This window comes from Manis pentadactyla, chromosome 4 (genome assembly GCF_030020395.1).
Source record: "Manis pentadactyla isolate mManPen7 chromosome 4, mManPen7.hap1, whole genome shotgun sequence".
Classification (NCBI taxonomy): Eukaryota; Metazoa; Chordata; class Mammalia; order Pholidota; family Manidae; genus Manis; species Manis pentadactyla.
In genome coordinates, this window is record NC_080022.1 from 131260006 (window position 1) to 131283794 (window position 23789).

The following is a 23789-nucleotide window of genomic DNA, read 5'->3' on the forward strand; positions in this document are numbered from 1 at the left end:
CTATCTCTTTCATCTTCAGCCTGCCTCCTCAGAGGTATTTTAATGGTAGCACCGTATGGTAGGATCCATCCCCTTCCCACCTCTCAGACCTGAAAAGTTCCTTTCTGTTGCACTGGGTCTGTCCACGTTTTATAAATGTTCGCCCATCAATTTATTTACTTCTTTATTGACTTCATCCTCTCTGGGACCTCAGCTCTCAGAGGACAGTTACCCTTCCTGTCACGTTTGATGCTACATCTCTGGTACCTAGGACAGCGCCAAGCACATGGTGATCCTCAGTAAATACCTGCCGAATTTGTTAAACCTACCAACAGAACATCCTATTCAAATCACATCCCAACATAAATGCATGCCTGAGGGAAAGTATAACTGAGTGGTGAACAGAGGATGCAAATGCTGGCCCGTCTGCTAGCTGGATGACCCTAGGGGGACACTTAGCCCCCCTCTGCCTTAATTCCCTCACCTGTGAAATGGGGTTATCAGTAGTACCTACCTCACAGCTATTGGAAAGAGTAAATGAGTCAATACACATAAAACACTTAGAACTGTGTCTGGCACAAAATGAGTTTCAGTAAGCATTAGGTATGGCCATCATTATTTACTCTACAAACCTGGCATGTACTGGGGGCAAAAGGAGGAGGGACATAATCCCAGCATGTGAGGCAGCCAGACAAGCTGCTGTCAGGGAGACAGGAATGAGAGATGGTAGGACCCCTGGGGTCAGAACAATTATCTGTACTTGGGGGACTGGGAAAGGCCAAGCAGGGTCTTGAAGGTTGACTAGTTGGTAGTCTGATGCTAGATGGGAAAGGGCACTTCAGGCATATGACTGAGGTGTCGGGAGGAAGGTGGAGGTAAGGCTGGAAGGGAAGTTTCAGACCACAATGTAAAACATTATACATCATACTTAGTTTATAATAAAAGTAAAATAAAAGAAGCTATCCACTTGAGCTATTCAAAACTCTGTCCTCAAAATATCCCTAAACTATGCCTTTCCCTTTCTTGGACTAAGATAATTTTTTCTTTTCAAAAAACATGGCTGGAAGGTCACAAGGGAATAGTCACTTTTTCTGAGCCTATTCTCCAAAACTGGTGACTTTTCAACTATTTTTAAGGTATAGAATGACAGAATAGATCTTAAGACGATTATGAGAAAGAACTTAGAGGAAGCAGAGTGAAATCTACAAACACACCATGTGATAAGATCATAATCTTTATAATTTTTAATTTGCTAAACCTTCTGCCTTTCAAACTAACAACAACCTCTTAAGGCAAAGTCTCAATAATTCACTCATTCAATAAACATTTAATGAGCACATACTATGTGCTAGGCACTGTTCTGGACCTTGGGGATAAAACACTGAGCCACAGCCAAAAAAATCCATACCTTTATGGAGCTTGATTTTAGGAGAGGATAAATTTTAACTTGCTACTGATATAAGTATATGTGGAGCTCACCACAATACCTTGGATTTCCCATAGGGATTTAATGCATTAAAACTCAAGTCAAGAGGTATTTGCAGTAGGGGAAATTAGGAAAACTCAAGTAGAAAGATGGCCAGAGGAATCCTTTCATCAACCCACTCCCCAGGTTTCTGGCTTCCCACACCCATTGTTCCTGCCAAGGTTAGTCTCTAAGATCCCACATTCTTGTCCTTCACCACCATCCTTCAGCCAAGCACTGGAAGACCATAACAGTTAGGGATGTGTTAGGCAGCAAGTACCAGATAACTCAACAACAAAGGTTTAAATGATGCAGACATTTATTGGAAGTGGTCTCACTGTTTATCTGGCAGGCCAACTGTGTCGTTCTAGCTCTTGTTATCTTTCTGTTCTTCCATTCTTAGTGCATTGGCTTCTCTTCCACATGCTTCTAGCATCATGATCCTAGGATGGCTGCCCCAGCTCCAGAATCACCTCTGCATTCAAGATGGAGAAAGGAGGGAAAGGCAATATCAGTGAGCTCTCATTATGTGTCTTATATAAACAGAAAGCCCTAAAGAGACTTCCTATTCTTATCATTAGCCCAAGCCAAGTCACATGGCCTCATCTAACCCAAGGGAGATTGGGAAATTCTGTATTTGGATTTGCAGCTTCCATAATTGAAGGCAGCAAGAAACAGAAGAGGGCCAGATTGTGGAGGCAAACAACAGCATCTGCCAGAAAAGCCTTCACAGAGAAACCACAAGACAGCAGACTGAAGGTTGCTCAAACCATTTTAGGCTGGGTAATTTTTTGAAACGGAGGATAAACGGGCACATTTCAGGCTGAGTCCAAATATTATGAAGTAGATCAGAGCTAAGTCCATCTCAGAAAACGCTCTAGGCTGGAAAGCCCCTGTGCTGGCAGAAAAGCCCCTGGGTTCAGATGCAGCCCATGCAGGGAGTCAGTGCCGGGAACACAGACGAGGGGGTGTCTTGCGGAGAAGGCATGAACTGAAGATATTATGTGAATACTGTGGCCTCATCAGCTGTTAGGAATTGAAAGCTAGTGGAGGGGGCACCTCCTACCTCATGTGGATCACATAAGTGCTTCGACCTAGGACACAGTTTCTTCTGGCATAAGGGTGGGACTCTGGAGCCAAATCTACTTTCCCATCAAGAATATCCTTCTATTATGATTAGCATGTATGTATAATGTAGGGGGGGGTGGGCACGGGGAGGGCTGTGCAACACAGAGAAGACAAGTAGTGATTCTACAGCATCTTACTATGCTGATGGACAGTGGCTGTAAGGGAGTATGTGGGGGGGAGTATGTGGTGATGGGGGGAGCCTAGTAAACATAATGTTCCTCATGTAATTGTAGATTAATGATACCAAAATAAGAAATAAAAAAAAAAGAATATCCTTCTCCCCAACCAGCTAAATTGTATCCTTTATCCATGTTATGTAAGCACTTGCTACCACCATTATTATGGATCCAAGTGTCTCATTTACATCGACTCATGGGGCTTTGGGTACCCACACATGGGAAGTTGGCAAGTGACAATTCAGTCAAAACAGAAGTTTGGCATGACACAGTAAAAAGGGAAAGAAAAACCCCAAAGTTGTGTGTGTGTCTCTGCATCTGTGTTTGTGAGAAAACACACCCACACAGAATGTTATTAAAAGGCCACACTGGCCTGATTACATCCTCAGCCCAGGCCTGTCCTTGTAGCTCTGACCACAGTAAAATGTCCTAATTCAGCAAGTGATTTGCGATATCCACAATGTCTTTGTTTTATCAGGACAAGTTAAACCAAGTTGCTCTATAAAGAGAAAACAATGCATCACGATGCTGTTGTGTTTAAAGACAATCTCAGTAAAATGAGCCCCACCCTCTACAACCTGTGGATTTATCCATCTATTCATCTATTTATCTTTCCATCCATCCTGTATCCACTGTCTTTCCAATCCATCTATATGTCTAGGCACCCAGCCACCCACCCACCTGTTCATCCATCCATCCATCCACCCACATATCCATCCTCCCATCCAGCCACCCACCCAACCATCCATCCACCCATTCAACAAACACTCATTCATTTCCTTAAGACTTTCACATCCTTTCTTCTTCCTTGCCTAACAGAAATGCACTTTCACCCCATTAAGCCTTCACTTTCCACAGGAAATGCCTTCCTTTTTGTCCATTTTGTGAAATCCCACTGATCTTTAATAAAATTCATGTTTGATTCTTTTTGGGAAGATCCTTCATGGACCTCTACTGTAAGCCCATGGTGTTACCTTGCATCTTAATTCTTATGGTATTTATGTTTTGTTTCCCAGTTTTATTCTATAGTAAATTACTGCCTTCAATATCTCTTCACTGTTGTATTGCACTGCCCTTGTCCTTGAAATTGAAATATTTTATGTTGTTTCTTATCTCCCCAAGTAAATTGTAAACTCTGTGAGGGAAGAGACTACGGTTTTTACTTCTTTGCAACCTACCTCCACAGCTTGCTTTTTGCAAATTGTATGTACTTTATGCAAATTGTATGTACTCAACAAATATATTTTGATGGGATATAGTTTTCTCACCTGAAGAACTGAAGATATTATGTGAAGTGGGGATAATACTGGTGTTATAGGAATACTATGAGGATTCACTGTATATTAAAGGCAATGTATATTAAAGAGCTTCTTAAACTGCAAAGTCCTTAAAGACATTATTACTGATGATAATATTTGGTCATTCCAATTTTAAAAAGTATTAATTAATATCCATGTACTGGGTTATCTACAATTTGAATAAACAAAAAGACATCCAATAAACATTTCACTAACACTTACAGAATAATTAGGTCCTGTGCAAAGTACCAGAGCTACAAGGTGGATGGAACATAGTCCTTGTCTTTAAGGAGCTCAAGTTTTACCAAAGGAGCAGATAGTGATTATGGGTAAAGCTGCAGAAAGTACCAAAACACAGACACAAAGTGCTCAGAGACACTTAAGGAATCCCTTAATTCTGCCTGGGGGATTAGAAAAAACTTCAAAGAGAAGTTGGCACTTGAGCTAACCCTGAAAGATGAATAGAAGTCCAGTAGATGGAGAAAGAGGAAAAGAACAGAGAAGAAACAGCATAGAGGTGAAGTGTATGTTTGGGGAAAAGGAAACAGGATTGTCTGGTCACGGGCTAAGGCACTAGGCAACAGGGTTGGAAGACAGATTCTGGGAACCAGGGGCTCATGCCTGGACCACGAGCCCAGCAGGGGTTTTGTGAGCCATGCAAAGGAACATAGGCTTGATTCCAAGAGCTATGCAAAACCACAGAGGAGGGGAATTATTAGATTTGTATTTCAGCGAAATGACTACCAGTGACAACACTTTCTGCTGCAAAAAACAGAAACCCAATTAAAACTGGCTTAAACAGTAAGGACATTTATTATCTCACCTAACAGGAGTAGGCAGGCCATAGGCACAGGATAATCAACCCCTCAAGGACCCCTGATCTTTCTGTGTCTCCACTCTGCAAACCCTGGTTATCGCTTTATTAAAGAGGCGGGTTGCAAAATGGCAGTTTCAGTAACATGTTCAGGCACAACCAAATCTTGAACCATCCTCTCTAGCAGATACCTCTTCCCAGGTTTCATTGGGTCACATGGCCCTGTGGGAAGACAGAGGCATTTGCCATGGCTAGCTTAGACCAATCCTCTGAAGTGAAATTATATCGGAGAGTCATCCGTGATGTCCACCATGAAGACCCTGCCCACCAGCATGCAGATGGGCTCAAGCAGGAGACTGACAGCAGGAAGACCAATTGAGAGGACGGTGCAACGTAACTGGAATAAAGTCATCCTGGACCAGTGATGTGGTTTCGGGCATGAAGGAGAAAGAGCAATTGAAGACACATCTTGCATGTGAAAAAGAACTTGGCAATTTGTCATTTAAGTGGAGTGAGAAGCCAGGAGTTGAGAATGTTCCAAGCTTCCGATCTTAGGTTACAGAGTGGTTAGCGTCCTATTGCCTGAGATGCGTGCCTGGGTGGTCACCTGGCATGGCCTCCCAAGGCCTGCCTAACAAAGGTTGAAATCATGAAAAAAAGAGGATTCACTCTCTTTCCTTCTCCAAGAATTGGTGCAGTGTAGTGGTTGAAGGGCTGACTCTGATGCCATGCCCCTTGCTGCCCATTACTTATGAACTGAGAACCTCAAGGGAACTTGTGTTTCCCTACTTGTGAAGCAGATGTAAGAATGCCTAGCTCATAGGGTTGTTGTGTCAAGAGCTAACTAGAGTGTCCAACATAGAAGGGACATCACGGTAAGCCAGATAAGGAAGGGGGACAGAGTTCTAGCCCTCCTTAGGTTGCCCACTCCCTGTATGACCTCAGTTCAGTTACTGCCATGTACTCGAACTTCAATTTGTCATCTGAAAGGTGGAGGAAAGACCTGCTCCTGTGGTTGCTAAGGGGACTGGATTAGAAAATATGTCAAGTGTTAATGTGGAATTTTGGAGGTTTTTGGCTGCCCAAATGAGAAGCAGAGTCCTGCTGTAACTAATGAAGTAGAAAATCCTGGCTCCTCCTCTCCCAGCCTCCCTTACAGCTCAGGCACAGCCGGAGACCGGGCGCCGTCAGCTCTCCTGGGCATTGCGAGGTGAGGAGGGGAACTGAAGCTTTGTAGGAGGGATGGGTTGGGATAAGGGATGACAGTGATGGGCAAGTGACAGTGGTTCCACTCTCTGGCCCAGAGGGGTCAGCAGGGCGAGCCCTGGCCTCCGGAACTCAATGGTGCTGGCAGCCGCATTGTTTTTGTACTGAACCAGTTCTGTGCCATGGGTCTGCTGTTCTCTGACTGCAAATTCCCCTTGGTTCCTGCCCATTTGCTCTGGCTGGTTATCTAGTATTTCTGAGAATTCTGGGGACTACCCAATAGCCTCCAAATTGTAGGGATTTTTTCTGCTTTAATCTGCTTCGGTGATTTTCTGTGCTTATCCTAAGAATCCTGGCTACACAAGTACCTAGCAGGGTGCCCAGCATGGGGTGGGAATCCCATATTGGTCCCTTTCTCCTTTTGTCTCCTATTCTCAGCATCTTTCCTTTCACCCAAGTTTCGTTCTAACTACGTGGTGTTCTGATCAGTGGGAGGAAACCCTCCCATTTAAGGAAGACAAGGAGTCACTCCATCCCATAATCACTTGCCCTGTGATTTCCCGGAAAAGATCATTCCACAGGCTAATAAACCCGGGGTGGAGAATGCAAGCAGCAGGGCTAAAGATCTAATTGCCCTCAGGTTTTAAAATGAAAGGAGTTTTAAGGGCAAACATAAACTTGTTCACCAAATCCCAAAATATGACAATGAGGGACATCTGTAAATGTTTAGAAGCAAAATTTGGGGGACCAGGACACAGAAGTATTCATTCACATGGCCTTTCGGATTTCATAAACTGATGGGCCTAAATAAGTACCTGGAAGAGGTGGAGTATAATGAAATACATGGGTTCACAAAAGGTGTGTTTAATTCATGGATAATGGAACCGTATCAGATGGTAAAGAGAACACTGGGGAGTCTGAAGAAGCACATCCTTAGTATTCATGGATGAAAACTGCCACTGGCCCCTACAAAACACCCAAAGTTGACTCAGAGATGGAATATTAGGTTTCCTGGGTTTCTGAGGGACCACAGAACTCATGTAGTCCGTCAGCCCCCCAATCTAATGTAGGGGTCCCCCTACAATAGCCTAAGCAGATGGGTATCAGTCATGGGCCATTTAGCCTCTGCTTGAAGCCCTTCAGTGTTGAAGCAAACAGTTGGCTGAGTAGAATGTGTTGGTATCAGTTTAGTCCCTAGGGATTTATGCTCTCTTCTCATGGAAGCATCTCTCTCTCTCTCTCTCTCTGAAATGATCTCTTGTCCATTGCGTGAGATCTTAGCGGGGCTGTCAGTGAGATGTCCTGCTTTCCCTTGGCCAAGCCAGGCTCATTCAACTTCCTCCATGAGTTCTAGATCTAGTGATGCCAAAACGTTTAAGGGGGTCTACTTTATTCCAGCAGTAGCATCCTGTTGAGTTGTTCCTTCTACCCCAAATCCAGGACATCTCTTACTCCTTTATTCCCCCAAGCCTGCTTCCCAGGCTTATTTCTATGAGGCACCCCCAATCCACCAACAATTTTTTTTTCTGCATATGCTAACTGGAGTCTGTTTCATTGATTGCAACCAAAGAACCTGAACTGATGTAACTCATTACGGCTATAGTGACCACCCCTGGGTGTTAGGAAGGTCTTCCCTATAGCAAACTCAAACTCTTCCTCCGTGTAACTTCTACCCCGTTTCTGTGTTCTAGAGCAACTGTTTCCTGTTTTCTGGAGCAACTTTGAGCTAGTATTTTCCATATGATGGACATTCAAACATTTCAGGACAATATACTTTCCCTTAGTCATCTACTTTCTGGGATAAATAGCCCTGATTTCTCAACAGTCAGTTGTGGAACATAATTTCCAAATCAACATCCTGATGTCACTCCTCTGAACCCTTAAAATGTGACCCCCATCAGGGGAACATGAAAGGTATAAGGGATCATTATTTCTCCCAATCTCCTCTCTAATTACACAAATTGCCAAGTTTTTAGCAGCAGCATTACACGGTTGGATTGTATTAGATAATGAGCTGAAACAAATTTTTAAAGCTCACTGCTTCATCATACAAGCAATACATAATCTTTGAAAATTAGAAAATACAAATAAACAGAAGATAAATTTTAAAAAACTCTCACAACCCACCACCCAGTGATAATCAACTGTAAACATATTCTTGTAAAATCTTCAGACTATTTTCTATGTGTATTATATTGACTTTTCTGTTGGTTGTGTAATATTCCAATGTATGTTATATATTTAACTAATACTCTCTGAATGGGTTCTTTACTGTGGTGTTTTTTTGCTATTGTAAACGAAGCTTTGCGAAACACTCTTCTACATCCATCTTTGTATATTTTTCTGATGATTTCTTTTTATTCCCAGCTTTATGTAGACATAATTGATATACAATATTGTGTACATTTAAGGATTACAGCATGTTGATTTGACACTTGATTTATATTTTACGAAATGATTGCCACCATAGCATTAGCTAACACCTCCATCCTGTCCCATAATTACCATTTCCTTTTTGTGGTGAGAATTTTTAAGATCTACTCTCTTAGCAATTTTCAAGTATGTAATACAGTATTGTTAGCTATAATTACCATGTTGTGCATTACATCCCCAGAACTTGCTAATGGTATAACTGGAAGCTTGTGCCCTTCCTTGATCAAAATCTCCCCATTTTCCCCACCCACAGCTCAAGGTAATGACCACTTTACTCTCTCAGACAGAGAGGTAGCTCTTTTGGATTCTACATTTAAGTGGTATCATACAGTATTTGTCTTTCTCTCACTTCATTTCAGTAGCATATCTGATGATTTTTTAATAATTCCTAGAGGTTGAATTGCTGGTCAAAAGATTGTCTTTTCTTGTGAGGCTTTTGATTATCTATCACCAAATTACCCTCCAGAAACTAGTTGACACCCCCATGGGTAGATTATAAAAGGCTTTAAGACCCTTGGAATTTCCACATGACAGCCTGCCAGACCAGTTGTCTATAAGTAGTAATTGATTTTAAACAAAATGAAATACTGTATTTATACTTTGTTAATTTTATTTCCTTGGCTCTAGTGTCTCATTCCCACCTTTGAGATTAATACATTAGAGACTCAGTCTTGACTCTTGAGAGTCAAGTATGAGACGGAGAGTCTGGAGGTTCAGTCAAGATGGGCTTATTTATCCTCACAAACCTAATGTCCCTGCTCTATTTTCACTGAAGTTACAGATAAAATTGTTGAATAGGACAGAACCAGAACTGGGCCCCATAGAAATCTACTAGGTGTGTCTTCAGCCTGAGAGATAACCATCTGCAAACCTACCTAACAGTTCTGGTGGCAGCTTACATATGACCTGGTCCTTCTCAAGGACTCACCCATAATCCAGCCACTAATGAGGTTATGGTTGGCACCATAGATGGGGCTCCAATCCTATAGCCAGTGTTTGTTCTGGCTGATCAATACCTAGGGTACGTCAGTGGTTGGGTGGTATTAATATCCTCCTTGCACCCATGTACCCACTACGAAGATGAACCAGACGTTAGTAGTTTGTCATACTGTCTCAGATATCTTTTTGAAGATATACGATGTCTCAAACACAGTGAAAGCCCCAGCCCTACCTGCCTCCTGCCCCCAAAAGAAGGAGTATGAAAAGTTTGTATTTTGTACCTCTAGTACACCAAATTGTGTCTATGAACAGTGAACATCACTGATTTATTATTTGAAAGGTTTTCGTAAGTAGCATTACATGAATGTTTTCCTAAGATTCCTCAATATTGTTTTTGAAGTGTTTTCATATTGATACATATAGATCTAATTCATTCATTTTAACTGCTTTATAATCTCCCATTAAAAAAGAAATCCTCTGCTGAAGTACAGTTAGATTATTGCCACAAAAAATGTTACAATGAATATCCTTAAGCACACTTCAAGAGTTCCTCTAAGGTAGACACGTAGTGGAACAGCTGGGTCATAGGGTATGAGCATCTTCCAATTTATGTTACCTAGTTGCTCTACAAGGTACTCCAAAGTTTAGTCCTGATGTGTACTCCTGCCAGGACTATGTGGGTCCTTCCCCCTCATCCTCACCAATAGTTGGTATTGTCAGACTTACGCTTACTAAGCTTTTGGGTGTGAGATAACCCTCAATATTTAAATGTGTACTTCCCTGGATATTAGATGCAGTGGGCATCTTTTCATAAATTTATTGGTTGTTTTGAGTTTCTTCTTCTATGAGTTGTGTGTTCATAACTGTGGTAGCCAGCTTCCAAGATGGCTGCCATAATCTCTGCCTCCTGATATTCATTCCCCTGCGTAGCTGCCTCCCACATTGTAGCAGGGTTGGTCAGTGAGGCTAATGAATATGGCAGAAGACATGGCGTGTCACTTCTGAGATCAGGTCATAAAAGACACTGCAGCTTCTATTGGATCACTATTCTCTTTCTCTTTGATCACTCAATCCGGGAGAAGCCAACTGCCATGCTGTGAGCAGCCCGACTGGGAGGCCCGTGTGGCAAGGAACTGTGGCCTCCTGCCAACAGCCAGGAAGAAACGGAGTCCTCCAGAATACAGCTGTATGAATGAATTTGGGAGTGAATGCAGATAACCGAAGTCTCAGTGACATCTTGAGGGCTAGGAACGAAGAACTTGAGGGCTAGAACTCACCCAGCTGGATACTCCTGAATTCCCGACCCTCGAGAAAATAATAAATGTTTGTTGTTTTAAACTGCTGAGCTTGGGGGTAATTTTTATGCAGCAGCAAGTAACTAAAACAACATTTTGGGGATATTTTCCTACTGGGTTGTTTTTTCTCTTTCTTATTGATATTTAGAAATCATTTTAAATATTCTAGACACTAATCTTTTGTTAGTTATATGGGTACAAATATCTTCTCCCAACGTTTGGTTTGTCTTGTCACTTTATTTGTGGTGTCTTTTTATGACAAAGATTTAACATTTAATATAGTCAAATATATCCTTTTTTTCTCCTTTATAGCTTGTGATCTTTGTATTTTATTTTTAAAATCCTTCACTACCTCAGGTATAAAAAGAGAGTCTTCTATATTTTTATCTACGTATTTTAAATTTTATTTTTGTACTTCTACTTCTTTAACCATTCTGGAAATAGTGAATTGAATTGGCCAAACCTCTCTCTTAACACTTCTGTTTGTAATTTATTTTTAAACAATTTGTTGTGCATTTTTCAGTTTGAAGATTTCTTCTTGGTTCTGACAAAGACCAGAGCAAAATGATTATCAAGCAACACTGTTGTCTCCGTCATCATCTCCTGACACAAGGATCTTATCCTTTCTTGATCCTTTGACTGTCCATCTATATTGGGACAGGATGTAGACACGAGTCATCCCTTGTGGGTCAGCACCTGAACCTTTTCTCTACCTTGAAAACTCTGCACTCTTAATAAATATTAGTACAAAGCAGAACTGATCACAGCCGACACTTAACTTTCCTAGCCTTTCCTGCAGTAAGGATGCAGACACATGACCTAGGATCTGCCAATCGGACACATTCCTCTTGGATTTTGAATACAAAGAATCACCGGCGATTATGCAGCCAGGCTGACCAAACCTTAGTGCCCTTAAGAATCACCTTGAACTCTTGTTGAGATACCAAAGGCTGGGTCTGACTCAGTAGCTCTGGGGTGGAGGAAGAGAATTTGCCTTTCTAACTCTCCCAGGGCCACATCTTGAGTAGCTCTTTTGTTTAGAATAACCTTTATAATGAGGACTGTGGTTCCCAGGGGTGAGATCGCATTCCCAAGGGCAGCAGAGTTGACATTGCACCAAGTATCAGAGGAGACACTGGGCTAGTTCTGTGGTGAGACTGGAACACTGTTTCTCACTGGGTTGCAGCTGACATTGGTCCTCCAGCCCTCCTGGTAATTCTGTGAAATTCTCTGTATCCTTTCAATAGATTACCTAGTTGCTTAAATCAGCCAGAGTTAGTTTTTGTTGCTTGCACCTAAGAATGCTGGCTGATCCAGGACCCATTCTGTAGCCTTGTAAAATTCCCTTTGAGCCCTAACCCATTCTTAGCTTTAGCCTTCCTGACATGACTTGTCTAGATTTGCACTGCTGTATTGCATCCCTTGGATTTATGCCACTCAATTCATCTTTGGTATGTGTCTGTTGAAAATAATGATTTTTTTCTCATTTCAAGAATAATATATGCTTACCATAAACATATTTGGAAAATAGCAAGAAGCTTAAAGAAGTAAATTCACAATCATCTTTAATCCCACCACCAGAAACAACCACTATGAATGCTTTGTAATATTACTTTCATTTTTCTCTCTATATACACACTTACTTTTTATATATTTGAGACCATACTGTACCTGTTTTGTAACTCCCTTTTTTTCATTCCAACAATAAAAGTAAAGATTTCCCATCAAAAAGTTTTGTACAATATGATTTGCAATAGGGAAAAAGGATTCCAGCATATGATGTACTATAATTTATTCAACTAACCCATGCTCCTTGATATGTAGGTTGATTCAAATTATTCACTATTATAAACACTGTCAACTTCTGACTCAAAATGGCACATAGTTAGCAATTCCTACCATAGCCTCTCCAAATTCTCAAAATTTATTAATTCAACAAACATATCTTGAGTGTCTACCATGTGCCATGCACTCTTTCAGTTGCTGAGGAGAAAGAAATGAACAAAATGGACAAAAATCCCTACCTTTGTGGCAGCTTACTTTCCAGTGGGGTGAATAGTAATGATACTACATGTCAATAGCACACAAAGATCCGATATAGTAATACTATACCAATAACAATGATGGTAGCTACCACATTAAATGTTTGCCATCTGTCAGGCATTATGCTAAGCCCTTTCTGTGTGATTAATCTTCAGATGCTATTATCATTTCTATTTTTCAGTGAAGGCCATTGGCACTTTAATATTCTCCTGCCCCACCCACCATTAATACAGGCAGACCTAGTGTTGAATCAGTAAAGCTGAGTCCTCCCCAAAACCTATGAAGGGGCCATGAGAAGACACCACCTCACAGGGCTGTGGAATCCCAAGTGAGAGCCCATCCCAATGAAGGAAGTGGACCAGCATCTGTGCTCAGCAAGCCTCACTTCCATGTAGGCAGGCAAGGAAGTGGGACCTCAACCCTCTGAACCTCAGGCAATTTGCTTTTCACATGTTGACAAGCATGCAATCATATTTTCTTCAAGAGCAAATTAAGAGAATTAAACCAGCATGGGGTCAATGAAACAATACAAAAAGAAAAGGAGCAGACGCATGATTAGGAGGCCTCACAGAAAAGCAAAACCACTGATAATCATCCATTGTTGGATCAACTGGAATATGCTGGGAAACTTTTAGCATCCACATAAGGTATAAGAAGACATGGCCTTTCTGAAATATAGAACCATAAGGAGAAAACAGACTCAGATAAAAATGCAACAGGCCAAGATCAATAAAAAGGTTGATAAAGGAGGAGTATAAGGAAACTAAAAAAAAAAAAAAAAAAAAAGCAGACTAAAGTTCACAACTCCCATCACAAATGGTGAAATTGATGTTATCAAAAAAGTTTGAATCAGACAAGACCACATATTGGTGAAGATTGGAAGCAACTGGAACTCTTGCACCTCCCTTATGAGAAACAATTTGACAATATCCAGTACAACTGAAGATGCCCCTGGTCTATGACCTGCAATCTCACTCCAGGCAGATACAAAAGGACAATGGTTCCAACTCTACTTTCTAAAATCAAATGCCCGGGTCAGACCTGTACCAATTAAATCAGAACATCTTAGGGGTGTGAGCAGCACATCAATAGTTTTTAAAAATTCCCACATGATTCCAATGTGCAGCCAAGTTCAGGAATGACTGCTTGCATGTGTGTACTGGATGACATCCTCTAGAATGTTCACAGCAGCATTGTTTGTAACTGCAAGAATCCAGAAATTTCCCAATGTCCATGAGCAGAATTGATACAATGTGGTGTACTCACACAGTGAAATACTACAGCACAGTAAAAATTAATTGCAGCCACATTCGTCAACATGGATGAATCTTACAAACATAATGTTGGGAAGGGAGGGGAAGCAATTCACAGAAAAGCATATACAACTTCGCATTTACATAACAAAAAATTACATGAACTAGACCATATATTATATAAACATACATATGTTTGTTGTAAGACAATGAAGAAATGCAAGAAAACGATTACCACAAACTTCAGGATTGCAGTTACCAGGGTGGAGGAGAGAGTTTCTAAGATACTGGTATTACTGATTTCTTAAACTGATAGCTGGCTTATATCTTTTATATGTTATGAATATTTTTTTGCCTGCTTTAATTATGTAATTAAATTTTTTAAGGATTTCAAAACTTTAAAAAGGTGAATATTCTTATGTAGGGATGAACTAGAAACATTTTTTTAAAATTCAGAGAAAAACAGCAAAGAAACAAAAATGATGAAAGCAAAGTGTAGCTATGGGAGGACACTGAATGGCTGTAATTATACATTTTTTATTATAATGCCAATGAAAGCAGAAACTTTTTTGAAATCCTACCACTTAAAAACTAATTAATGAAAACTTAGATGAGAATAGGAACTTCTGAAACCAGAAACCATGAAGAGAAAGATTTATAAATCTGAAATACAAAAAAAAATGTAAAATAATATCAAGATTATTGGATAAATGTGTTGGATTACCTTGGTTGTAACTAACTTCTTGCTCACAGTCTCGAATATTTCTTTAATTCTTCAAAGCAGAATTACTGGCATATAATAGGTGTTTTAAAAAGAGTTGTTAAAAACATGGAGAATATTCATACAGAAGAACATTCTGTAAATCCATAATGTCAGAGCTTACCTTTGAATGGTAAACTAAAAGATTATTTTTATCTGCTTTTTTAATTCTCTGTGTTTCTTTTCCTTTTCTACAATTAATACATGTTACTTGTAGCTCTTGGGGGGAAAGGTGCTCCCAGCCCAGGGCAAATCCTTCTATGAAACCACTGAAACTGAAATAAGTCAAGGAAAAGGGTAAGTTGTGAGAAACCGTTTTTATTCCTCACAACTTTCTCAACTTTGCTGGCCAGGCTCTGCACCGTCTGTCTCCTCTGATGGCTCGTGCTCTGCAGACACCGTGCCCTCTCTACCTCTTGCTGCCCCTTCCAGGAGGAACTCCACTGACGGGTCGTTGGTGACTGGCAGACACCAGCCCAATTACACACCAGGAATGGAAGGGAGGCTCTGCAGTGGTAAGCACCTACTGATATGTAAATGAACTAAAGCTGGCGGGAGATTCTAGAAATTTGGTCATTTACCCCACATTTGTATAATAAAACCAAAATGTAATAGTAGTTGCAACAAAGACTCTTACTGGGTTTTTCCTGGAAAAACTCATGCATGGTGAAAACAACTTGCCTAATTCTAAAAGGCTAAGTTAAAGGAGAGTTTGATTCCCAGCCAGATCCTTACAATCAATGACCCTCATGGTGGCCAGCCTCCTTTAACCCCTAGTATATCTGCCTCCTGCTCTTTTTACCCTTATGTACACGTGTACAAGGTTTGGTCTGTGAGACCAAAAGAACATGACAGAAGAGATGGTATGTTACTTCTGAGATTAGGTTATAAAAGACACTTCCACCTTGGTCATCCTCTCTCTTTGAGATCAGCTGCTCTGGGGGAAGCCAGCTGCAATGTCATGAGCAGCCCTGTAGAGATGCCCATGTGGTGAGGAGCTGAAGCCCCTTGCCAGCATCCATGTGAGGGCGCCATCTTGGAAGTAGCTCCTCCAGCCCCAGTCATGCCTTCAGATGATGCAGCTCCTTCTGAGATGCTGACTGAAACCACATGAGAGAACTTGAGCCAGAACCACCCCATTAGGCCATACCTGGATTCCAGACCCTCAGAGACTATGTGAGATAGTAATAGTTTATTGTTTAAGCTGGTAAGTTTTGGGGTAACTTTATCTGCATCAATAGATAATTAATATCCCCTTTTAAACGGTTAGTAGCCTTTAGCAGCCGGCAAAGATAAAGAATAGGCTTGGAGGACCACAATGAACTAGGACACATCTTTGAGAGGGAGCAGAGTTCCTCCTGAAGTAAGTGTATCTTCAATGATTCCCCCCATTCTATGCAATATGGGGACTCTTGACCTGTCTTCTCAAATTGGGGGACACCAAGGGACAAACAGTGAGGTAGAAGAATGACTCTGGAACCTGGGGAATGTACCCTCTTCTTTTCTGAGTGACTTAATGGCAGTTGACAACTCACAAAGAGCCCACCCAGCATGATACTGGTGGAAGCGGTTGTGGGTTGCACATTTGGGCACAGAGAGGATGGTGGCCAATCCCCTGCAATGCCATAGGAGACCTAGGAAGGTCCCACCATCCCAAGTAAAGGTGGGCCAACCCAGGAGAGCCAACCTAGTTGACCAAGGAGGGGTATTCTGCTGGGTATGGAGTGGCTGAAGATCTGAAAGCTTGACCACTGCCTTTGAGGGTCCACCCAACCTAGGACCTTGGACAGAGACACACTGCCAGGGGTTATTGCCTAAACTGCACAACACTGTAGTTGAATCCTGCCAGAAACTACCCAAAGGTAGATCTAGCCATGTATACAGCTAGCAACAGATACTGAGGGCCTGGTCAACCAGGGAAGCATGGCCTGACAGAGAAAGGAGGGGTCCTCCTCTACTTCCCACAAAGGGTCTCAGAACAAGGGGCTGCGAGGAGGACAGGAAGGGGCACCAACAGACAAAGCTGTCCTCTGCTTCCCAAGCCCAGGGCAGGGCTCTAAACCAGAATGTGATAGAAAACTACACTATCTGGATGTGATAGAATGTTTCCTTGAAATGAAACTATTTTAAACTAGAAATGACTGGACACAGCTGATATTTATAAGATTGGGCTAACTTCAATTTTTCCACTGCTGAGCATGAATAGGGGTTTTTTTTAGAGAAAAGGAATTAAGTTATAAAAATAAGGTAAACCTCTTTTTGGCACATGGCTACGTGGGTACTGTTCAGTTAAAGCTGTTAAATAAATGAGCAATGAGAGCTGAGGTATATAGTCTACTTCCTCCTGAATGTTAAGTTGGTCACGTCCTCCATTCAGGCACACTGCACGCATTCAAAACCTTCCCCAATTATAAATGCGGAGTTTTTAAATTGTTTAGAATCCATTGCTCCATGTAAATCCTCTTCCTTCTTAGACTCTAGACCAGGTATCCGGTGGAATTTTTGGTAATGTTGGAAATGTCCTATATCTGCACTGCCAATATAATAGCCACTAACCACTTGTGGCTGGCTACTAAGCCCTTGAAAGGTGACTGACTGATACAAGTGAGGGGCTGATTTTTCAATTTTATTTCAGTGTAATTAATTAAATATAAATAGCCACCCATGGTTAGTGCTACCTTACTGAACAATGCAGTTCAGGGTGGAGTTGGACATGTTTCTTTCTATGGAACATTTGGAAATCTGGGTTCTTACATCTGGGACACATCTTTGTTTGTTTGTTTGCTGTTGCAAACTCCAGAACGATAGGGTCACTTTGGTTCAAGATTTCTGGCACTTCCATACAACTCACCAATTCTACCAATGTGTCCTCAGAACCAAATTTTGAATATCATTTTCAATAATACTTACATTGTAAACATTTGAGGAGACTGGATATCTGATAATACTCAGGAATTACTAAAATTGCATACTGAAATGGTAACATGATACAATGTCTGCAATTTGCTTTAGACAATGGAGTGGGAAATGGATGGAGAAAAGAAAAGATTGGTTGATAATTGTTGAAACTGTGTGATAGGTTCATGAGCACCCTTACATTAGTCTCTCTACATGTGTGTAAATTTTTTTAATAAGAAAATTTTAATGTTTTATTTTTTAAATAAATTTTTCAAAAATTAAAAAAATTTTTAATATAACTATTATCAAAAAAAAATTAATAAAAACAATTATTCTTAAGAAAATGGGATACTCGTAGTATCAAATGGAAGGGAGGAAAAGGGAAGCTACAAAATGATAAATATACAATAAAATGAGAAATTTAGTATACGTGGAAGGAAATACATAACATAGTACAGCGGTTAGGCTCCAGATGGCTGAGGTCAAATCCTGACTATAACACCAATTTGGCTTCAGGAATTTTTTAGCTTTGCTAAACTTCAGTCTCCTCATCTACAAAATGAGGATCATAGTAGAATGTACCTCTTAAAATTGCTGTGGAGGTTAAATGTGCCTAGTTATAAAATACTTAGCCAGCATCTGGCACAAAATACAAGTCCCATCACTTATATCTGGGAAATAGATTTATAAGTGGTTGTTCTTACACCACCATATTAACCAATTTTGCACAAAAGGGATGTCATCCTTTTATATTCAAGAAGGAGAATTATTTTTTAAAAAATAAAAGAACATTTCTTCGATTGCTATTCAAGTAATTTGAGAAACTGTTAGCAAAGTTAGTTAATAATTTATCAGATGTTGTAAACTTTAGCAAAAGGAGAATTCCAGCTTATGTCTGGACAAGTGGAATTCCCCATGAAAACCCTGTTCCATGGCCTTTGTGCTATGTATTAGGAATGCATCCTGTGGAAGCTTCCTCTGTCACAGGGGTCAGCGCGGTGCAGTGGGGGTGCAGCGGGGTCTTCTTTCTGTGCTTCTCCTCATTATCATTTAATCCAGAAGCTCTCCACACTGACGGACACATCTTTGCAGATAATGCTACACCATTTTCCCTTTCTATGAGATTTGCATCTTTTAAATGACACATATCCCTCCAATGTCACTTCCTAATTTTCAATCCCCTCCAAGTGGCAGTGATGCTTAGGAAATTATATATTTTCTCAAATAAGATGAAAATCTTGCCTCATCCATTCCCTATACCCCTTGCATTAGGAGATAGATGCATAAGGCCATAAAGAAAGTTCTGGTCCAATTGTCTTTATTTTTGCTCAAGAATAATGGCAATGTCTCTGTTATCCTGCTTCTGCCCATATCACAAAGGCTCTTTTTCACTTTCTCCTCAACTATCAGTGGTAGTAAGCCAACTGTAACTACACTAAACCAGAGAAAGAGCAAGAAAAAGGGAGGAAGAATATTGGCTCACATAACTAACAAGTCCAAAGGGGTAGGGCTAGCTTCAGGCATGGCTAAATCCAGGTGCTCTCATGTTTTCAGGAATTTATACATCATCAGATTCAGCCTTCTGCCCTGTTGACTTCATCCTCAGTCTCGCTGAGGCAAGGTGGCATTCAGCTGCTCTAAGCTTATAATCTATCCTCTCAGCCACTCTAAAGAGAAAGAAAGCAGACCTCATTCCCAATCACTTCAGCAAAGTCCTAGAGACAACAGATCCAAACCAGGGAATGTGGTGGCCACCTCTGAACCAGTCATTGAGATTCTGATGGACTTTTTCTGGAGCCAAAAGATGGCATCAACCCTCTTTGGCCGTTGAGTAGAAAGTCAACGGTTTCCCTTCAAAGATAAAAAGGCTTTTATAAGAAGACGGCAAATAGACGCTGAGCAGACAAAACAACAGCTGTCCACTCTGTGTCCCATAATAATCTTTTAAAATGCCCTTTGATGCCTTTGGGAAATCTCCTACCAAACACATTCTTCCCTGTCTTAGTGGTACTTTCTGTCCTTTGCCAGTAGCCTCCTATTCTAGTATCTGGGTTTTTGCCCAGGAAATGAAATCCCCATTAACACCATCAAATCAGCAGCTGCTCACTCCGCATATCCTCTCCTTTCTCTTCCAAAGTCACACACATCAGTTGGATGAAAAAATGGAACACCACCTGTATCCTCAACTTCTTCAAAGTCCATATCAGAACTTTGAAACTTCCAGAGACATATTTCAGATATCTTTTGACTGCACCGTTATCCTCACATGAATCAGAATAAGGTAATGGTTGGAAACTCTCTACAAATATTCCGTCCAATCTGTATCTGTGCTCCACAAGCCCAGTGCCCCCTCCAAACAAGCCATACCTGGTCTCAGAAAGCAGTCATTCTGAGAATACGCAACTTTTTTTTCCAGCCAGCTGACGCTGCTTCCTCAGTATGGGTACACTCCAGTACTTGGCACAGTGCTGAAGACACACTAGAAGCTCGCCATGATGTCCTGTTTCCATTCGTGCCCTACCCAAGTGCCCTGAAAAATACAAAAAATGAAAACAAACAAAATACTAAGCTGAATACTATGGGAGAATTGGGGAAGGAATACGAGGGACATATTCTGTAATGTGTTTTTCAAGCTTTGTATATTGGCTAGTCTTCTGAAATATTTCATACAGTTAAAAATGTGCAGCTAAGAAACCAAAAAGCTGATTTGATCCTGTCACTCCCCAGCTTGGTTCCCCACAGCCCATGGGATGACATCCAAGCTCCTTGCCTCCCACACAAGGTCCAAGATGTGGCCTAGTCTTCCTTCTTCCCACCTGAACGTTACGGGATGAAAGTTTGTGTCCCCCCGCCACCTGCACCCCCTGCCTCAAATTCCTGTGTTGAAGTTCTGACCCCCAGCGAGATAGTATTTGGAGGTGGAGCCTTTGGGACGTGATTAGGGTTAGAGGAGGCTCACGAGGGTGGGTCCTCATGGGATTTGTGTCCCTGTGAGAAGAGGCAGTAAAGACCAGAGCTTCCTCTCCCTGCCCCGTGAGGACACAGGGAGAAGGCAGTCTGCAAGCCAGGCAGAGGGCCCTTCCCAGGAGCCTAGTCTCCAGGCGCCTTGGTTTGGACTTCCCAGCCTCCATAACTGTGAGAAGTAAGTGTCTGTTGTTTTAGCCAGCCAGTCTGAGGTATTTTATTACCGCAGCTCCAGCTGACTGAGACATCACCCTTGCTCCCGCAGCCATTGTTTCAGACATCTGGAACTACCCCGCGCTCCCTGAATGCACCAGGTTCTCTCTCAGCTAGGTGCTCTGGAGTCTGTCTTCCCTCCCTTTTTTTACCAGGCGAACTCCTATCTACTCCCTGTATTTGGTAGAGTAGGCTAGCAAAGAGGTTCCAGAATGCAGCGGCTTAAAGAATACGAATTTCCTTTTGCTCACATAGCAGTTCTGAGATGAGCATCAAGGGAGTGGGGTAAGCTCTGTTCCCAGTGGTCATTCAGAAATCCAGGTTTCGTCCAGGCCTGGCTCTGCCTACCTTCAAGCCCCCTTGGTCAGCTGCACGACTGAAGCTGGGTCACCACCACATGCAAGAAGGCACGTTGGAATGTTTTGGAGTCCAGACCAGAAGTGGCCCGCTTAATTTCCACTCATTCTACTGGGCATAACTTAGTCACATGATCAAAACTAAATGCTGAGGATACTGGGAATTGTAGTCTGTAGTTAAGCCGCCATGTGCCTGCCTGTAGTTCTCTTATAATGACAGAATGCATTTCAACGAACAATCGAAGTTCAGACCTTAATTCCTCCAGATAGCCTCCCGGTCTAGGTTTGATGTCCCTCTTGCAAAACTTAGTGCACTACATAGCCGTTATCTCGGTAGTTGCTAATCTTTCAGCTTCACCATCTCCCTGCCCCCAACTAGACTAGGAACACATTGGGTGTGGCTCTGTGTCTTCAATTCCTGGTACTTACTAGACATTGAATGCGTTTTGAGTTAAAACTGAGGAGGACCTGCTATTCATTTTGCAGGGCCCAATACAAAATGAAAATGTGGGGCCCCTTGCTCGAAAACGAGTAAGAATTTGAAGATAACAGAAGAGCATTAAACCAATCATGGGATCCTTCTGAAATCAGGTTCCTGTGCACCTGCACAGGTAGCACACCCGTGAAGCACACTCTGAAAGTATGAGCAGGTAAATAGGTTGAACTGAACAGTCTGAGTCACCCTCCGGAAGAAAAGCCAGCAATCTGTTATGAGCTCTTAGGCAGTGAGTGGAGATGCATCAAATCATGCTTGTGAATATTTGGGGAGTAAATCTTCGCTCTCCCTAGAGGATAAACATTAGCAGAGTCATCTAGATGGTGAGGGCATATCCCATGTCCATTGCCTTGTCACTCAGATGTTAGAACACAGCAGCTGGGGGGCCGATAGCACCCTAACAATCCAGATGCGCCTTCCTCCACTTCCTACAGGGTCTCCTCTCAGCAACTCATCGCAGCAGCAGTAGTCATCACGGTAATTTTCTTACAGCCTCAGACACTCCTGGACTTGGGGAGACCTTAGAAGTCATTGTCAAGCAGTTCTCCAGCATCTGCTCAAACACCCCCAGCGACAGGGAACTTCCTACCTTCCCAGGCAGCTCCTTCTGTTTTTGACAGCTCTGCGGATAGAGTTCTTCCTAAAGTTGAGCCAAAACCTCCTTCCTCATGACTTCCACCCTCTGGCTTAGAGCTACACAGAGAAATTGTAATACCGCTCCCTTGCCCTTCGGGTGTTTAAAGGAATCTGATGTTCACCGGAAAGCAGAGGTTGCCAGCAAGCAGCACGGAATGTGGGCCACAGATGTATTGTGTTTGGCCCAGGCAAGGTTAAATATTTTTTTGATTGGTTGCCAACTTTGAAAAATCTGGAGGGTTCACATAAAATACAGAATTCAAGCCTCTAAACCTTGGAAACTCTGGCAATACTGGGCTCATGCTCCCACAGTCCCACTTGCCACTAAAGATACTAAAGGATGGATACTGATACAACAAATTCACATGACTCAACACCAAAAAAAACAAATAATCAATTTAAAAATGGACAGAGAGACCCGAATAGATATTTCTCCAAAGACAACATACAGACAGCTAAAAAACACATGAAAAGATGCTCAACGTCACGAATCAGGGAAATGCAAATCAAAACCACAATGAGATGTCACCTCCCGTCATTCAGAGTGGCCACTATCCAAAAGACAGGAAATGATAAATGTTGGTAAGGATGTGGTGAGGATGTGGAAGTGTTAGTGAGGTTGGTGGGAATGTAAATTGTTGCAGCCACTGTAGAAAAAAATACGAAGATTCCTCAAAAAACTAAAAATAGAAATGCCACATGACCCAGCAATTCCCCTTTTGGGAATCTACCTGTAGAAAACAAAGTCACTAATTTGAAGATATATTCACTTGTGGCAGCATTGTTTACAATAGCCAAGATTTGGAAGCAACTTCAGTGTCCATTGATAGATGAATGGATAAAGAAGTTGTTTATATGTACACACATGCACACAGACATATACACAGGAATATTACTCAGTCACTGAAAAGAATGAAATACTGCCATTTGTGACAACATGGATGAAGTTAGAGGGTATTAGGCTAAGTGAAATCAATCAGGTAGAGAAAGATAAATATCATATAATTTCACTGACATGTGGAATCAAAAAACAAAACAAAGAAACAACAATAACAATTAAAAAAAAAAGAAACAGACTCATAAGTATGAAGAACAAACTTGTGGTTGCCAGAGGGGAAAGGGGTAAAGGGGCCGGGGATGGGCAAAATAGGTGAGGGGGATTAAGAGGTATAAACTTCTAATTATACAATAAATAAGTCATGTGGGTGAAAAACACAACATAGGAATAAGTCGATAATATTGTAATAACTTTGGTGACAGATGGTAAGTACATTTATTATGGTAAGCATTTTATAATGTATATAAAAGTTGAATCACTATGCTATACACCTGAAACTAATACATGGTAGGTCAACTATACTTCAATTAAAACATTTTTTTAATTCAAATAAAATAATGGATATTGGGTGGGCAACTGCCACTCTCCACCATAGCCAG

The 23789-nt window shown here is 41.5% G+C and overlaps 1 long non-coding RNA gene across 1 annotated transcript; it reads right to left on the reverse strand.

Moving 5' to 3' along the window:
* Positions 1-1745: 1745 nt before the first annotated feature.
* LOC118933461 (uncharacterized) lies at positions 1746-21324 on the reverse strand. The gene is made up of 3 exons (XR_005033123.2): positions 21213-21324; positions 20055-20217; positions 1746-1919 (listed from the first exon to the last, which is right to left on the reverse strand). It is a non-coding gene; the product is annotated as an uncharacterized LOC118933461 (long non-coding RNA).
* Between the last annotated feature and the right edge of the window lie 2465 nt (positions 21325-23789).